General features: G+C 39.9%; 1 non-coding gene across 1 annotated transcript; it reads left to right on the top strand.

Annotated features, from left to right (window-relative positions):
• The first annotated feature begins 5,237 nt into the window (after window positions 1–5,237).
• On the top strand, window positions 5,238–5,309 carry TRNAC-ACA (transfer RNA cysteine (anticodon ACA)). The gene has a single exon. It is a non-coding gene; the product is annotated as a tRNA-Cys (tRNA).
• The last annotated feature ends 12,639 nt before the right edge of the window (window positions 5,310–17,948 follow it).

Raw genomic sequence — 17,948 nt, 5'->3', positions numbered from 1 at the left:
TGTCTGACTCTGTGCGACCCCGTAGATGGCAGCCCACCAGGCTCCTCTGTCCCTGGATTTCTCCAGGCAAGAATACTGGAGTGGGTTGCTATTTCCCTCTCCAACGCATGCATGCATGCTAAGTTGCTTCAGTCATGTCTGACTCTGTGTGACCCCATGGACAGCAGCCCAACAGGCTCCCCTGTCCATGGGATTCTCCAGGCAAGAATACTGGAGTGGGTTGCCATTTCCCTCTCCTCAAAGCTCTATACAAATACACAAATTAAGCTAACACTCAGTCCTGTCCAACTCTTTGTGACCCTTTGTATTGCAGCCTGCCAGACTCCTCTGTCCATAATATTCTCCAGATAAAAATACCAGGGTGGGTGGCCATTTCTTCCTCCAGGGGATCTTCTTGACCGTGGGATCAAACCCATGTCTCCTGTGTCTCCTGCATCACAGGCAGATTCCTTACCTACTGAGCCATCTGGAAAGCCTCTTCAAAGCTCTATAAAAGACAGGAATGCAATTGTCTTCTAGCAGATTCTTCTAAGGTACAAAAATCTATTCTATTGTGAACCCACTGGATGTGATTTCAGTCTTCTTGTTGTTTCAGCAGCATTTGGTATTGTGGTCACTCCTTCCTTCTTGAAATCTTTTCTCCGGACTCCCGTGATGCCCACACCTGGCTTTCCTCACATCTCAAGGCTAGTCATTCTTTGAAACCTTTTTTAACCTTTAAAGACTGGTTTCCCATTCTTACTTTCTTCCCTACTCCGCATACTTTCTCTGTGTGATGTCACAAGCCCTAGTGCTTTAACTCTTATTTGTGTGAGGATGGTTCCCACATCTTTATCTTCAGAATTTCCTGAGCCCCAATCTTACTGACCAGATAAACAACTTGTTCATCTAGATGTCCCCTGAGCACCATAGCTCAGCATTTCTCAGACAGAAATAACTATTTTCCCTCTTAAAGCTGCTGTTTCTCTTATACTGCCTTCCTTTTTGAATAGATTTCTTAGCTAGAATCCGCTTGTCTTCTGATTCCTCCTCTGACAGCTCTACCAATTACCAAGTCGTGGAAATCTCACACTACTTTGGAAATCACTTTCAAATCCACCTACATCTTGCTCTTGTAACTGCCACTTGCCTGTGTTCCTGACCATCTCATAATTGGCCTTCCATCAGTCTAGCTCCTCTTCCAGACACTTGTTCTCATGATGCAGTCTGAGAGGTCATCCCAGTATGCAAATTGAACTTGTTATTTTCCTTCTTGAAATTTTCATTGGTTTCCTGCTGCTTTTAGAATTAAGTGTGAATGGCCAACAAGACCCTTCATGCTCCCATCCCCTGTCATCTCCCCAGCACATCACAGTGTGTTCTTTCACACCCTGTGTTCTTTTCACACTGACCTTGGAGTCCTTACCCAGGCCCTTTCCTCAGCTTGGAACACATGTCCTTTAATTTGGCCACCTGGCTAACCCCTGCCCCTTCTGTGTTTCACAGTGATACAGACTTGTGCTTAGAAGTTGCTTGCTGCCCACACCTTCTGTGACTTCTGGGATGCCTTCTTTAGTCTCTCAAACCAGTGTTATGGACCTCCTGTTTACTCTCACAGCACCTGTAACTAATCCTATTCAGGATCTATTCTTCTAGGTTGCAATTGTCATAGGTTGCTTGTCTTTCTCATAGACTAGGCTCTGTGAAGGCAGGAAGGTTGGTCTCTCCTGCTCTTATAGCCCTGGTACCTTGCATGTTGCCTAGTAGAAGCTTTATACATATTTAAAAACTGAAAAAAAAAAAAAAAGATCAGAAAGAGGAAGTTAGGAATATGGGCTCTAGAATAAGAAAATCTTGTGTTTAAATCCCACCTTTGCTATTACTAGTCATGTGACTATTGCTACTTACTAGCTATATGACCTGTGTTGATCTCCTGAAGCCTCAGTTTTGTCATATGTAATATGAGGATAATAATGAAGCCAAATTCACGAGTTGTTTTCAGGCTTCTGTGAGATAAGGCATGCAAAACAATTAGCCCCGTTACTGGAACATGGTTGCTGTTGGTGCTAAGTCGCATCAGTCTTGTCCGACTCTGTGCGACCCGAGACGGCAGCCCACCAGGCTCCCCTGTCCCTGGGATTCTCCAGGCAAGAACACTGGAGTGGGTTGCCATTTCCTTCTCCAACGCATGAAAGTGAAAAGTGAAAGTGAAATCGCTCAGTCTTGTCCAGACTCTTCGCAACCCCATGGACTGCAGCCTACCAGGCTCCTCCGCCCATGGGATTTTCCAGGCAAGAGTACTGGAGTGGGGTGCCATCGCCTTCTCTGGTTAGTGCTCAGTAAATGCCACTATTAGTAGTAGTGTCCTTGCAAGGTACACAGACTCTAGAACTAGACTACCTGGGTCCAAATATTCCTTTTAAAAGCAGAAACGTTAATAGATACAGAGAAAAAACTAGTGGTTGCCAGAGGGGAGAGGGAAAGAGGAGGTGGGTGAAATAGGTAAAAGGGATTAAGAGGCCAAATGACGAGTTATAGAGTAAATAAGTTACAGGGATGTAATATACAGCCCAGGACATAATAGAGCATTGAAATAACTTTGCATGGTGCCTGCATTTGTGCTCAGTTGCTTCGGTCCTGTCCAACTTTTTGTGACCCCATGGATGGTAGCCTGCCAGGCTCCTCTGTCCATGCGATTATCCAGGCAAGAATACTTGGTTGCCATCCCCTCCTCCAGGGGATCTTCCCGACCCAGGGATCGAATCCACACCTCTTAGGTCTCATGCATTGCAGGTAGGTTCTTTATCACTAGTGCCACTTGGCAATCCCTAATTTTATATGGTACATAATCTATAAAATAACTTTGTAATATTATACTATTATAATATCTGCATAATCTATAAAAATATTGAATCACTATGTTGTACACCTTATAATATTGTGGTTCGATTATACTTCAATTAAAAAAAATCCTGGCTTTACTTCCTACTAGCCATAGGAATGGAGAAGGCAATGGCATCCCACTCCAGTGTTCTTGCCTGGAAAATCCCATGAACAGAGCAGCCTGGTGCGCTGCAGTCCATGGGTCGCCAAGAGTCAGACACGACTGAGCGACTTCACTTTCACTTTTCACTTTCATGCATTGGAGAAGGAAATGGCAACCCATTCCAGTGTTCTTGCCTGGAGAATCCCAGGGACAGGGGAGCCTAGTGGCCTGCCGTCTATGGGGTCGCACAGAGTCGGACACGACTGAAGCGACTTAACAGCAGCAGCGGCAGCCATAGGAAATTGGGCAAGTTGCTAATCTCTCTGCGCCTCAGTGTCCACATCTTTAAAATGGGAAAATAACAGAATATGTCTTAAGGTATTATTGTGTGGCTTATATGAATGCCTGTGACAGATTCTCTCCTTGACCAAACATTATAGTCAGCCCCTTCTGAATCCTCTGCTTGACTAAACTGGACCCTTGGGCTTCTGTCTCCATTCTTGTAGAGTCTAGTTTTGGTAAGAATCCTGTCTAGTCAGTATAGCCAGGAACTCCACTGGCTAAACACAAGCATACTCTTGACATGTGACCAAATTCCTCATTACCCACCATCTCCCTGGTGGCACCCTTACCTGCCTTCAGCAAGAATCCTGTTAGGTTGGTGTAGCAAGAATTATGCTACCCTCCAAGTTAATTTTCCATCCACTGACCCTTCTACTTTTCTCCTTGGCTATAAATTCTCTCTCTCTCTTTTTTTTAAAATTGTATTCAGAATTAAGCCCAGTCCTATACTGTGATATTTTTTTCCTATTGAAATAGTCCTGAATGAAAATCTGTTTTTACTACTTTAACTACTGTCAGGGTCTGGTTTTTCTCTGACACCTGGCATACTACGTCGGGCTATGGGACAGTGACCATTATTATTGCCTGTATAAAAAGGAAACCGTCCTTGCCTAAAGGAAATAATAAAGTTTAATTTTTACTCTTAGGCTCTTTCTGGAAGGGTAAGTAAGATAACAGGAGCTGACAGTTTATTCCAAATGAAAAGTAAAACACTGTCAGTCTTCCAGACTTTGAGCCCAGTCAGTGCTTAGCAGCAAATGATCATGAAAACCCAGATGGTTTTCACAAAGCAGATTAGATATGAATTTGGGACCAAACCTTCTCTTTCTCAGGGATTTTCTCATATTACGTGGTGAAAAAATGTTGTGTTTTACAAAGCTCGTGGTATCACATGGGTAAAATTATTTATGAGTATGTTTGGTTGCTATGGAATTATTTTAAATGTTTTATATGATCAAAGAAGATGCTGGTGGATTGCTTTAATATGTGGTTTTTCAAATTTATAGTAACGCTTTCTTTTTCTAAATTTCCAGTGCCCCTCGTCTCTAACTTTATGAAGAAACGTATACAACTCAGTCCTAGTCTTTTGTATTAACTCTCAGAAAAACAGAACTTCCATGTCAGTTTTGGAAGTTTTGGAAGTATGTGAGCTAAGAGCTGGGAGTAATTTGTACACAAATGAACAGATAGTAGACAGGAATGATATAATAATTCCAAAATTCGGTAAGTAGCAAATACCTTTCCTTCAGTTAGAAGCAACATGCTTTATGATGATGGTTACTGAAAAAACCAACAGGGAGTCTGAGAAACACTGAGTCTCATAGGTGAGTATGAGTATGGGGCCCAGGAGAGGGAAGTCTCTAAGAAGCTGGGTAAGCCCCAAGCTCTAACATACTAGCTTAAAGGAAAAAAAAATCCCTAGGAGAAGGAATTGTCGTGAAATGAGGCTAAAGTTATGTAAGTATGGTGACCTACTTTTATCTCCTTGGATTGATTTTTTTAGTTTTCTTGCCTGGTAATACTTCCTTTCTATCTTTTCCCAATGAAGATACTTGTTAAGAGATAATTCTCCACGATCTCTTGGATTTCTGCATATCTTGTGAGTAGAGGCACTGGCTGCCTTTGTTCTAGATGATCTTTTCAAGGATATTTGTATAGCAAACTGCCTTGGAAAATAGTGTCTGCCTTCAGAGCAAAAGGCAGGCATGTTTAGCACCCATTATAAAAGAATAAGTTTCCCAAAGCTCAGGTTTCCTCCTCTTCTGTGTTTCCAAACTGCTGAGTGTGCAGGTGTTACCCTTTTTATATCCTCATGAAGGGATTGCATGTCCTGAAATGGCACAAGAAAATGTCAATACTCTGGCTACTACTACTGCCACAAAACTATCCATATATCTTTAGATATCTGTATCGATGTACATCCAGGACCTCCCTTGTGGCTCAGATGGTAAAGTGTCTGCCTACAATGCAGGAGACCCAGGTTCGATCCCTGGGTTGGGAAGATCCTCTGGAGAAGGAAATGGCAATCCACTCCAGTACTCTTGCCTAGAAAATTCCATGGATGGAGGAGCATGGTAGGTTACAGTCCATGGGGTTGCAAATAGTCAGACACGACTGAGCAACTTCACTTGAACTTGGATAGATATAAAGGAATATTGTTTCTTCTGCCAGCATCCATGAAAGCTGTGTGTAGCAAGCTAAATTGCTACCTGCAGGTAGGGTTAAATCTCAAAATGCTTTAATTCTTGACAATTCTTTTCTCATGTTCTGTTTCCAGAAAGACACTTTATATATTCTTTGCTCTCCATTAATAATTTCTTCTTTTGAGATTCCTTTACATCAATTTTTCCCTTATTCCTTGTGTCAGTCACCTGTAAACAACATATAGACATTCTTCTACTATTCTTATTGATTTACTGCATCACCCATCTCTGTCATTCTCATTACCTGGCCTGAAGCATCTTCCTTGGGAATATCTTTATACTCCCTTTCCAGATTCTCAGATGCCTCAGTTCCAAAGGCTTCCATTAAAAAAAATTACTTAATTACCTAGTTTGAACTTACATTTCATCAGTCAAAACTGCTTTGCCTGCAAGATAGTAAATTTTGAAATTTCTTTTTCTAACCATGATGTCGTCTTTTCCCTCTTCTATTTCATCATTCATCATTAACTAGCTCATCTTCTTGTAATCCTTCGATACACTTCTCTCAATTCTCCCTGTGCTTAATTTTGATTATAATATTGAGTGCTAAATACTGTGTCATGTAAACACTCATTTCTCACAACAAATGATGAAGATAGGCACCATTATTATCTTGATTCCTCTGACTAAAAATTTGAGGCTTAGATATGAAGTAAAATTCTCAGCACTACAGAGATAGTAGGTTACAGAACCAGGACTTGATTTAAGGACTGATTAACTTTTGATCAAAACAAATTTCTGGCTTTACCACCTCTTTTGTAGTGATGAACTTTTAAAGTCCTCTAGACTACTCTTTAGAATATTAGACTATTGCATATTGCCAAATAAAGTTAAGATTCGGGATCAGTGTACCTGTAAAATTCATACTACCTTTAGATTCATTCTACCACTCAGCAACTTTTTGATCATACATTATTGCTAACTTTCTTTCATATTTCTCACAGGGATTATTTTAAATCTACCAATTCCTTAAGTCTCCAACTCTGTACTCAGTTCAGTTCAGTCGCTCGGTCGTGTCTGACTTTTTGCGACGCCATGAATTGCAGCACGCCGGACCTCCCTGTCCATCCCAACTCCTGGAGTTCACTCAGACTCACGTCCATCAAGTCAGTGATGCTATCCAGCCATCTCATCCTCTGTCGTCTCCTTCTCCTTCTGCCCCCAATCCTTCCCAGCATCAGCGTCTTTTCCAATGAGTCAACTCTTCTCATGAGGTGGCCAAAGTACTGGAGTTTCAGCTTTAGCATCATTCCTTCCAAAGAACACCCAGGGCTGATCTCCTTTAGAATAGACTGGTTGGATCTCCTTGCAGTCCAAGGTACTCTCAAGAGTCTTCTCCAACACCACAGTTCAAAAGCATCAGTTCTTTGGTGCTCAGCTTTCTTCACAGTCCAACTCTCACATCCATACATGACCACAGGAAAAACCATAGCCTTGACTAGATGGACCTTTGTTGGCAAAGTAATATCTCTGCTTTTCAACGTGCTATCTAGGTTGGTCATAACTTTCCTTCCAAGGAGTAAGCGTCTTTTAATTTCATGGCTGCAGTCACCATCTGCAGTGATTTTGGAGCCCCCCAAAATAAAGTCTGACACTGTTTCCACTGTTTCCCCATCTATTTCCCATGAAGTGATGGGACCAGATGCCATGATCTTCTTTTTCTGAATGTTGGGCTTTAAGCCAACTTTTTCACTCTCCACTTTCATCAAGAGGCTTTTTAGTTTGTCTTCACTTTCTGCCATAAGGGTGGTGTCCTCTGCATATCTGTTATTGATATTTCTCCTGGCAATCTTGATTCCAGCTTGTGCTTCTTCCAGCCCAGCGGTTCTCATGATGTACTCTGCATATATGTTAAATAAGCAGGGTTACAATATACAGCCTTGATGTACTCCTTTTCCTATTTGGAACCAGTCTGTTGTTCCATGTCCACTTCTAACTGTTGCTTCCTGACCTGCATATAGGTTTCTCAAGAGGCAGGTCAGGTGGTCTCTTTCAGAATTTTCCACAGTTTATTGTGATCCACACAGTCAAAGGCTTTGGCATAGTCAAGAAAGCAGAAATAGATGCTTTTCTGCAACTCTCTTGCTTTTTTGATGATTCAGCAGATGTTGACAATTTGATCTCTGGTTCCTCTGCCTTTTCTAAAACCAGCTTGAACATCTGGAATTTTAAGGTTCAGGTATTGCTGAAACCTGGCTTGGAGAATTTTGAGAATTACTTTACTAGTGTGTGAGATGAGTGCAATTGTGCAGTAGTTTGAGCATTCTTTGGCATTGCCTTTCTTTGGGATTGGAATGAAAACTGACCTTTTCCAGTCCTGTGGCCACTGCTGAGTTTTCCATATTTGCTGGCATATTGAGTGCAGCACTTTCACAGCATCATCTTTCAGGATTTGAAATAGCTCAACTGGAATTCCATCACCTCCACTAGCTTTGTTTGTAGTGATGCTTTCTAAGGCCCACTTGACTTCACATTCCAGGATGTCTGGCTCTAGGTGAGTGATCACACCGTCGTGATTATCTGGGTCATGAAGATCGTTTTTGTACAGTTCTTTGTGTATTCTTGCCACCTCTTCTTAATATCTTCTGCTTCTGTTAGGTCCATACCATTTCTGTCCTTTATCGAGCCCATCTTTGCATGAAATGTTCCCTTGGTATCTCTAATTTTCTTGAAGAGATCTCTAGTCTTTCCCATTCTGTTGTTTTCCTCTATTTCTTTGCATTGATCGCTGAGGAAGGCTTTCTTATCTCTTCTTGCTATTCTTTGCAACTCTGCATTCAGATGCTTATATCTTTCCTTTTCTCCTTTGCTTTTTGCTTCTCTTCTCTTTCTTTATAGCCACTCGTTTTTGAAGCCATCAATAGAAACTCTCAGTGCATTCCACTGAGGTTCATTCTCTTTCTCTTTTTTACTTCTTTCTCTCAAGTTGCAAATATTCCAAGCTTAGAGCTTTCATCTATAACATGACCCCCCATCTCTTCATTAATTGTACCCTCTTAACTCTTCAAACATAAACTTTCCTTAATAGCGCATTGAAAGAATTACTCTTACTCCTATAACTGCCAAGGCCTTATTTACATTTTAATTTCTTGTATTTGAGTTTCTTTCCTTCCACTCACTGAAATGCTGGCCTCAGAAATGCTAGTCTCAAATATTCTAGTCCCAAATATGCTTTAGCCTTAATATTCTATAAACACTCAATTTAACCTCCTTCTCTTAGTTATCATTTTTGATATTTCTTTATAATTTTTGATACTTTAACCACTGTTTCCAAGTAAAAACAAGTGGCCAGAGCTTCAAATAAGGTCTCTGAATTTGAAACTGGCTTTGAACTCGCACTCTTCAACTAAACTAACTATGAAATCTTAAATTTTAACCTCTCTGAGCCTCAGTTCCCACATCTCCAAATGAGAACTTTTATGTATATTTTCAACTTTCTTAGAAAGATAAGATTTTTACTATAAAGTTCTTTGTAAGTTTCTGATAAATAAAGAATCTTCAGTTTTTAGACAGATATTTTCTTCTTTCCTTGGTCTTGTCTTTTTCTCACCCTAAGCCTATATTTCCAAACTTAATCTTTAGACCACTCATTTTACCTTGTTACAGGTGTGGCTTCGTCCAACTGTATCCTCTCCTGCATCTTCTATATAATTCTTATGCCAGTGATATCACAATCTATGTCTCTAGTACCAAATATTTTAAATCAAAGATTTTAAAATTACATAATACTTGAGCACATGACTATTATAAAATTCAAACAACATAAATACATAAAGAGTAAAACATGAAATTTCCTCCTCTCATCAACATCTAGTTTTACAAGATCTGTTATTTCTCTTGGGTTTAGGGAGTGGAGCATGTATTATTATACAGATTTTTCTGTGAGTTTGTATCCAGTTAATAAGCGACAACATTTAAAATTTGATTTTTAAAAATAGCATGATACTAAATTCTTAATCTGTGTTTCCATTTTTCTGCTATAAACTTTCAGCTGTGTATCTGAGTGAAAAGTTGAAGTGCAAGCTGTACAGACTACACTCATGCCCTTTCCCAAGTGGCATCTATTCTTGACACTCTGTCTGCCTGGTCCTGTGGATAAACTCTTAGTCACTTTGCCCTCTCCCTCATCACATTAAATTATTTGCCAAGTTTTATAATATTCAACTCTACAGTGTCTCTTTTGTCCTTTCTTTTATGTTTTCTGCGACTTTTTGGATCATGCTGATTGTGTGATTCAGACTGATTTATATACGAATTGCTTATTATTTTTCAGTTCAGTTATTTTGGGGAAAGATTTTTCTTTCTTCTTGTACCAGTGCCAAGTTTTAGACTCTTGTTTGTTCTTCCATTCTGTGTTTCCCACATCTTACTTCAATGCTTTGTCATACTCTCTCCTTTTGCTACAACAATAGAGGCTCCTCAAGAATAGAGGCCACATTTTCACTTTCAGTTTCTTAATAGATTCTCCATCTTGATAATTTGCATTCTGTTTTCAATGCTAAACACAATGGCACTTTTTACCATTGATTTTTTTGAACTTGATTTGATGAAGTGTGGGAATTTTCTCACCACCAGTGTCTTCCTGCCTTAATCTATTCTGCACACTGTGGGAGAAAATATTCATAAAATCCAGCTCCAATCCTGCCACTCTTTTGCTGATACTGTTTGTTGGCTCCCCACTGACTATTGCATATGTATATAGTTCTTCTCTTGGTGTCAGTGCCTTTCATGATATGACTCCAAAATATCCTTCTGGTTTATCTCCTCCCAGTTGTCATTCCCTAAGCTCTAGACAAACTAGATTACTCATATTCCTCACAGTCTTTGCTATTCTGGTTTCCATAGTTCTTATTTTCTAGTTTTGTTGTCTTCCTAAGACTCTGTCTACCTTTAGGAGCCCTACTTCCATCTCCATTTATTGATATTCTATCCATCTTAAAGCTTCATTTCAGATGAGACCACCCATAATCTTGCTGGAATTAATCATATTTTATCTCCCCCCGCCTCCCCCCCGTCTTTTTGTGACTTTTCTGAAATAGCTGACTGAACTGTAAACTCCTTGTTAGCAGCAACTCTGTTTTGGTCATCTGTGTACCTCTTTCAGTATCTTGCATAGTGCATGGATATTTGGAAAATTAAGTGTTAGGAGTTGCTGATGGAGGCAAACAAATAATTTTGGGGGAGTGTAAGCTTCTGGAGGGATAATATGGAATGATAGCAATTAATTAATCAGTTTTTAATTTATCCAGTGCATATTTATTGGATAGATACTCTGTATTGGGCACTGTTCTAGGCACCTAAATGTGATGAAATGTGATGGGAAATGGGCACCATTACCTCTGTCCTCAAAGAGTTTAAAATGAAGAAGAGAAAACAATTATAACAAATATATAAAGTGATAAAGGAAGTATAAGGTACAGTGAGGAAACAGCTGAGGAGTCTGACCTGTCTACTGAGGATGGGGGACGTGACAATCTCAAGGAAGTGTGAAGTCACTCAGTCGTGTCCGACTCTTTGTGACCCCATGGACTGTAGCCTACCAGGCTCCTCTGTCCATGGGATTTTCCAGGCAATAGTGCTGGAGTGGATTGCCATTTCCTTCTCCAAGGGATCTTCCCAACCCAGGGTTCGAACCTGGGTCTCCAGCATTGCAGACAGACGCTTTACCGTCTGAGCCACAGGGAAGTCCAAAAGGAAGAAGAGAAAACAATTGTAATAAATAATTAAAGTGATAAAGGAAGTATAAGGCACAGTGGAGAAACAGCTGAGGAATCTGACCTGTCTGCTGAGGATGGGGGAAGTGATAATCTCAAGGAAGTGTAGGATCTAACCAGGAGACAACGGGGTAGCGCGGCGGATTGTTTCGTACAGAGAAAATAGTCTGATGGTCTTGCGGTTAGAAAGCACGGGGTACATGAAACTGTTAGGTACAGCTGGCGGATACTCTAAGCAGAGTGGTAAGAGACATATTGAAGAGGTCCAATCACAGAAGGTTTTGTAAACTATGGTAAGTAATTAGAATTTTTCCATTAAGGACAATAAAAAAAATTAGAAGATTTTAAAATGAGGAATAACTTGATTAGATTTATGTTTTGACAGTTACCTTTTGGTGTGGAGATAGAAGAAGAATAAATTTAAGGAGATATATTAAAAGTCTGCTTTAGGAATCCAAGCAAGGTAGAAAAAGAGAGAACGAGAATATGAATGAATTTGACAATGTCTTATTTTAGGGATGTAGGTGTGTGGATTTGAAAAATGTTTAGGAGACTGTGCAGCATAATAGCCTGGATAATCCCCATGGATACAGGAGCCTGGTGGGCCACAGTCCATAGGGTTGCAAAGAGTGAGACATGATTAAAACGACTTAACACACATGCACAATATAATAGAGGGGCTTCCTAGGTAAAGAGACGCCTGCCAATTGCAAGAGACACAGGAGACTTAAGAAACATGGGTTTTGATCCCTGGGTAGGGAAGATTCCCTGGAGGAGGGCAGGAACCCACGCCAGTATTCTTGCCTGGAGAATCCCATGGACAGAGGAGCCTGCTGGACTATAGTCCATAGGGTAACAAGGAATCAGACATAACTGAAGCAACTTAGCATGCATGCATGCATGGCGTTCTGAATTTTGGCTTCATATTTTTTAGCTGAATAACTTGGCAAATTAGTTACCTCTCTAAGTTTAAGTTCCCTCATCTCTAAAAATGGGAATAATAAAGAATTCAACTATGTAATGCATGTAAAATCTTCTTGTGCAGCATTTGGCATATAGTAATCACTCAGTAAAACATTACTTGTTAATTTTAGAATTAACACAGTTTGACTGACTGGAAAGGGTGAAGGAGTAGAGGCAGTGAGATCATTCAAATCATGGTTTACTTATTGAGTGGATAGTGATGCTAGTCATTGAAATTTGGAAGCAAGTGTTGAGGGATGGAAAAAATGAGTTTGAGCAAAGATGTGGAAATTGATTTTATAGGTCTAGAATTCAGGAGAGAGACTTGAGAGTTACTTATATAAGGGTATTTCTTGAAAAGATCGGTGGGCTTCTGTTTTCTTACAGCCATGTTATCTCACAATCCTTGTTACATGTGTCCATAAACTATGAGAAGAGGCATGCTCTACTTGCTAATTTAATTCATGTGAGTGGATGGGAATATCTGGGAGTAGTTACAGTGTGAGAGTAGAAGAAGGCTCAGGGAACCCTGGGGACACCAACTTCCAAGAAGTGATTAGAAGAACAACAGGCTGTAAATGAAAAGGTGTGTAACAAGAAGGAAAATCAGGAGAAAGTCATGGGACAAAGCCAGGCAGAGCAAGTACTTTCAGGGGGGGAATGGTCAATGGTTCTGTTGAGAGTAAAGTATAAAAATTATTAATTGGATTTAGCAATGAGAATATTCATCATAAAGTTTGCATAGAGTGATGGGGACAGAAGAAGGATTTTAGTGGATTGAGAGCTGCTTAGGAAGTGAGAAAATAGAATCCTGGCAACACTTTCAAGAAATTGGCAGTCGAAGGGTGAGAGGGAACAGGGCCTGAAGAGGGTGATGAGGGTAGAGGATTTGTTTTGTTTTGAAAAATAGTTTGTATTAGCATATTTGAGTGATAAGAAGTAGCTGGTAGAAAGAGCTGGTAGTGTAGAGGGCCAGGAAATTAGAGAGAAGCAGGTAAAGATAGAACAGAGCAGAAAAGAAGCCCATGAAAACATCCTGGAGTTAAAAGATGGAAAATTAGGGATTCCAGCATGATGAGCCAAAATCAGTTCACTGTAGCATTTTGGCAAACAACTTTCCAAAGATGAAAGAACTCTGGACTAAAGAAAAGCAGTTTCTGTGGCTGTATCTTATAGTAGGGGCTTCTACAGAGTTCATGGAGTCAGACTAGCATTTATTAGAGAAGATGGAAAGAGTAAGCTTTTAGAGAGGTTGTGGTTGTACTTATAGAAGAAAAGATTTGCTTCAGAAATAGCAAGAGAGAATAAAGAGACATCAAACTTCTAAAGAACTATTTTGTTTGATCACCTAGGAGAATGCTCTTGGGTACCATTTTATGGCAAAAATGCCTCTTTTGGAAGAATGTCTTAGATGTAATCAATATTCAGACTTTGAGGAAGTAGGGTCATAAGAAAACTTCTCTTAAAGAATAATAATTGAAGCTGAACAGGATGATATACATATATTTTTATATGACATATATGAGGGGAAAACAAAGTAGTTTGTAAGAATTTTAGAGATATGCAGTGTTGGTTTCCTTTTAATTAATGTGAGACAGCACAGACATATTTGTGCTAATTTCAAGGAATGTTTTATATGCCGCTTCCTTAAAGCCTCTATCTCCCAACCATGTGCATTCTTTATTTTTGACAAATGGGCCTTTTGTGCACAAACTTCATGATCAAATTGGTTCAAGAATAAATTGCTGAAAAGAACTTTCCTACATTAGCCCTTGTGACAGCTAATGAAGATAGATAGGATAAAGCAGGGCTTCACTTTATGAAGGAGGCATTCTCATTCTCCACTGTGTTGGCTAAAGGCAAGTTTGTTTGCCAAGGAAAAAATAGAATCATTTAATTGATTAATTTTTGCAGAAAGCAGTTGTCAGCCAGCCCGCTCAGAATCACAGAATTTTGCTAAAGAAGCAAGTGTAAAACTCTTGCATACACACCAAACAGACACCTCATTTTTTTCTCCACTGGACATTTGATGCCATCAGAAAATATTTAGATTTGATCAGAAGAAAAAATTATTTGCATTTAAGTGTTCAGATACATGAACAAACAGTTCTGTTTGCTTTAATTCATGGAAATAAAGACTCTAACTGGAATGACTAGAACTTTGGAGATCATAGGAATACTTGAGAAAGTTTCTTACCTTCAGCTAATTTTGAAATCAATGTACCAGTCAAGTATATGAAGCAACTGGAACTGCCACTGCTGGTAGGCATCAAATTGATACAATTACTTTGGAAAATTGTTTGGCAATATATATTAAAGCAAATATATATCTACACTATGGTCCAGCAATTTCAATGCTGGGCATTACCCAATAGAAATTATTTGTGTGAGAATGATCATCTTGCCACTACTCAGCATAGTTCCAAACTAGAAACAACGTAAATATCCTTCTGCAGAATTGAATAGAATACCTGCATAATAATTAAAAAGAATGAGCTATTGACCAAGGAACAACATAATTGAATCTTAAAAAAAGAAAAAACAATGTTGATTAAAAGAGCTCAGATGCAAAAAAATGCTTTCTGCATCTGTATGTTTCCATATTTTTATTTTTAAATATTGATTTGGCTGCATTGAGCCTTAGTTGCAGAACGTGGGCTCTTCAGTCTTCATTGTAGCATGTGGGATCTTTAGTTGTGGCATGTGGCAACATGTGGGTTCTAGATCCTTGACAAGGGATTGAACCCAGGCACCCAGCATTGGGAGTGCAGAGTCTTAGTCACTGGCCATGAGGCAAGTTCTGCATGGTTCCATATTTTTAAAAGTTAAAAGACAAACATGATGGATGTATGGGGATAAAGGTTAGAATAGTGATTATCCTTGGAGGGGAATATTGACCTGGAGGGGCCCAAGAGAACCTTCTGCTGTGCTGGAGATAGCCTAGTCTCCAGTGTGATTGATTATAAGAGTAGTGATTAAAAGAGGGTTATACATATGTAAAGATCCACTGAACTGTGTATTTCAAATTTGTACATATTACAATATGTTGCACTTCAATTTGAAAATGGACCATTTTTCCACATCAGTTTTTTTTTTTCTCTTTTTATCTACGAGGGGGCAAAAGAAGGCAATTATAAGGGCTTGTCTCCTTGACCATGACTTTGCTGGTCTTGTATGTTTTAGGTAAATCAGACCAAGTGACAAAACCTCACTAATCTGAGTAATTGATTTTAATTTAGAAGGTAACAATTGTAACAATTGAATATTTATTGGATTTAAACTAATTATTAAAGATAAATTTTATTTACAGAGGTGTTGAGAGCATTCTGTAAGCAGCACTTTTTGTATTTGTCCTACCCATGAGTCAGTAGTCACAAGCCCATGACCTTGACCACCTCTTTGTCCCTTTGTTTGTGGCCTCACGTACCCTACTGAGGTCATCTAGAGGTCCTTCATAGACTCTGTCAATGGCCCGATTTCATCTGCCTTACAGTTTGACCGATGAACTTTGGAAATACACAAGGAGATAGTGCTTCACTTCAGAAACCACAAGAAAATTAAAATGTCTGGAATTTTAGAAAATATTGTAGGGTTGGAGGGGGCAGCAAATTTTCACAACATTAACCTATTCTGTCAATAGATGTTAAAGCCTGCATGGAAGAGGATGGTGGCTCTCTGTTTCTGGTGTGATTGAAAAAAATCAACTTAGATATAGCAAAACACACCTAGGATGAAAGTCAGAAAGAACTGGAGAATTGGAAAGGACTTTAGAAGTCACCTTAATCTTGTGTTCCTAAGAGCATGAATACCATGCATTTGAATAAGGATGCTTAGTGTACCTGTTTCTGTTTAATCCATGGAGAAGTGGGAAACACATGCCCTGACATCATTAGTAGGAAAGTAATATTTTTACCCCCTATTAGACTTTAATGATTATCTGTGCAAAGCAGTTGAATATTATGATAGCAGAGAAGACAAACTTTGGAGTTGAAATGGTGATGCCAAATCCAGCCTCTGTACCCAGACACTAAATTAAATCTTGGAGACAGAGTTTTGAGTGCAGTAGAAAAGAATTATTTTATTGCTTTACTTGGCAAAGAGGGCCACAGCAGTCTAGTGCCCTCAGAACAACGTGCCCTGACCTGGAGGGGTTAGCAGGTAATGATTCAAAGAAAGCATGGTCAGTTCATGGGCATTCTTCTGATTGGTTGAGGGGTGAAGTAACTGGGAGTCAGCAGCATCAAACTTCTGCTTCCAACCAGTATAGGGTCTAAATGCTTGTGTGTAGTATGCAGTTAAATTTTCCCATCTGGTGCTGCTGCTGCTGCTAAGTCGCTTCAGTCGTGTCCGACTCTGTGCGACCCCATAGACGGCAGGCCACCAGGCTCCCCCATCCCTGGGATTCTCCAGGCAAGAACACTGGAGTGGGTTGCCATTTCCTTCTCCCCCATCTGGTGAGGGTGTCAGTATCTACAAAACAGCTCAAAGATATTCTTATATATATCCCTTGAGGGGGAACCAGGACCTTGCCCCAGTTCAGTTCAGTCCCTCAGTCATGTTCGACTCTTTGTGACCCCATGGACTGCAGCATGCCATGCTTCCCTGTCCTTCACCAACTCCCAGAGCTTGTTTAAACTCATGTCCATCTAGTTGGTGATGCCATCCAACCATCTCATCCTCTGTCATCCCTTTCTCCTCCTGTCGTCAATCTTTTCCAGGATCAGGGTCTTTTCAAATGAGTCAGTTCTTTGCATCAGGTGGCCAAAGTATTGGAGTTTCAGTTTCAGCATCAGTCCTTCCAGTGAATATTTAGGACTGATTTGCTTTAGGATGGATTGGTTGGATCTCCTTGCAGTTCAAGGAACTCTCAAGAGTCTTCTCCAACACCACACTTCAAAAGCATCAGTTCTTTAGCACTCAGCTTTCTTTACGGTCCAATTCTCACATCCATACATGACTAATGGAAAAACCATAGCTTTGACTAGAAGGACCTTTGCTTGTTGACAAGGTAATGTTTCTGGTTTTTAATATACTGTCTAGATTGGTATAACTTTTCTTCCAAGGAACAAGCGTCTTTTAATTTCATGGGTGCAGTCACCATCTGCAGTCATTTTGGAGCCCAAGAAAATAGTCTGTCACTGTTTCCATTGTTTCCCCTTCTATTTGCCATGAAGTGATGGGACCAGATGCCATGATCTTCATTTTTTTAATGTTGAGCTTTAAGCCAACTTTTTCATGCTCCTCTTTCTCTTTCATCAAGAGGCTCTTTAGTTCTTCTTCGCATTCTGCCATAAGGTTGGTGTCATCTGCATATCTGAGGTTATTGACATTTATCCTTGCCATCTTGATTCCAGCTTGTGCTTCTTCCAGCCCAGCATTTTGCATGATGTACCCTGCATATAAGTTAAATAAGCAGGGTGACCATATATAGCCTTGGCATGCTCCTTTCCTAATTTGGAACCAGTCTGTTGTTTCATGTCCAATTCTAACTATTGCTTCTTGACCCACATATAGATTTCTCAGGTGGCAAGTCAGGTGGTCTGGTATTGCCATCTCTTTAACAATTTTCCACAGTTTGTTGTGATCCACATAGTCAAAGACTCTGTAATAGTCAGTAAAGCAGAAGTAGGTGTTTTTCTAGAACTCTCATGCTTTTCTGTGACTCAACAGATGTTGGCAATTTGATCTTTGGTTCCTCTGCTGTTTCTAAATCCAGCTTGAATGTCTGGAAGTTCTTGGTTCATGTACTGTTAAAGCCTA

This window comes from Budorcas taxicolor, chromosome 2, assembly GCF_023091745.1.
Source record: "Budorcas taxicolor isolate Tak-1 chromosome 2, Takin1.1, whole genome shotgun sequence".
In the NCBI taxonomy this organism is placed as follows: domain Eukaryota; kingdom Metazoa; phylum Chordata; class Mammalia; order Artiodactyla; family Bovidae; genus Budorcas; species Budorcas taxicolor.
This window is presented reverse-complemented; position numbering and strand designations above follow the sequence as displayed.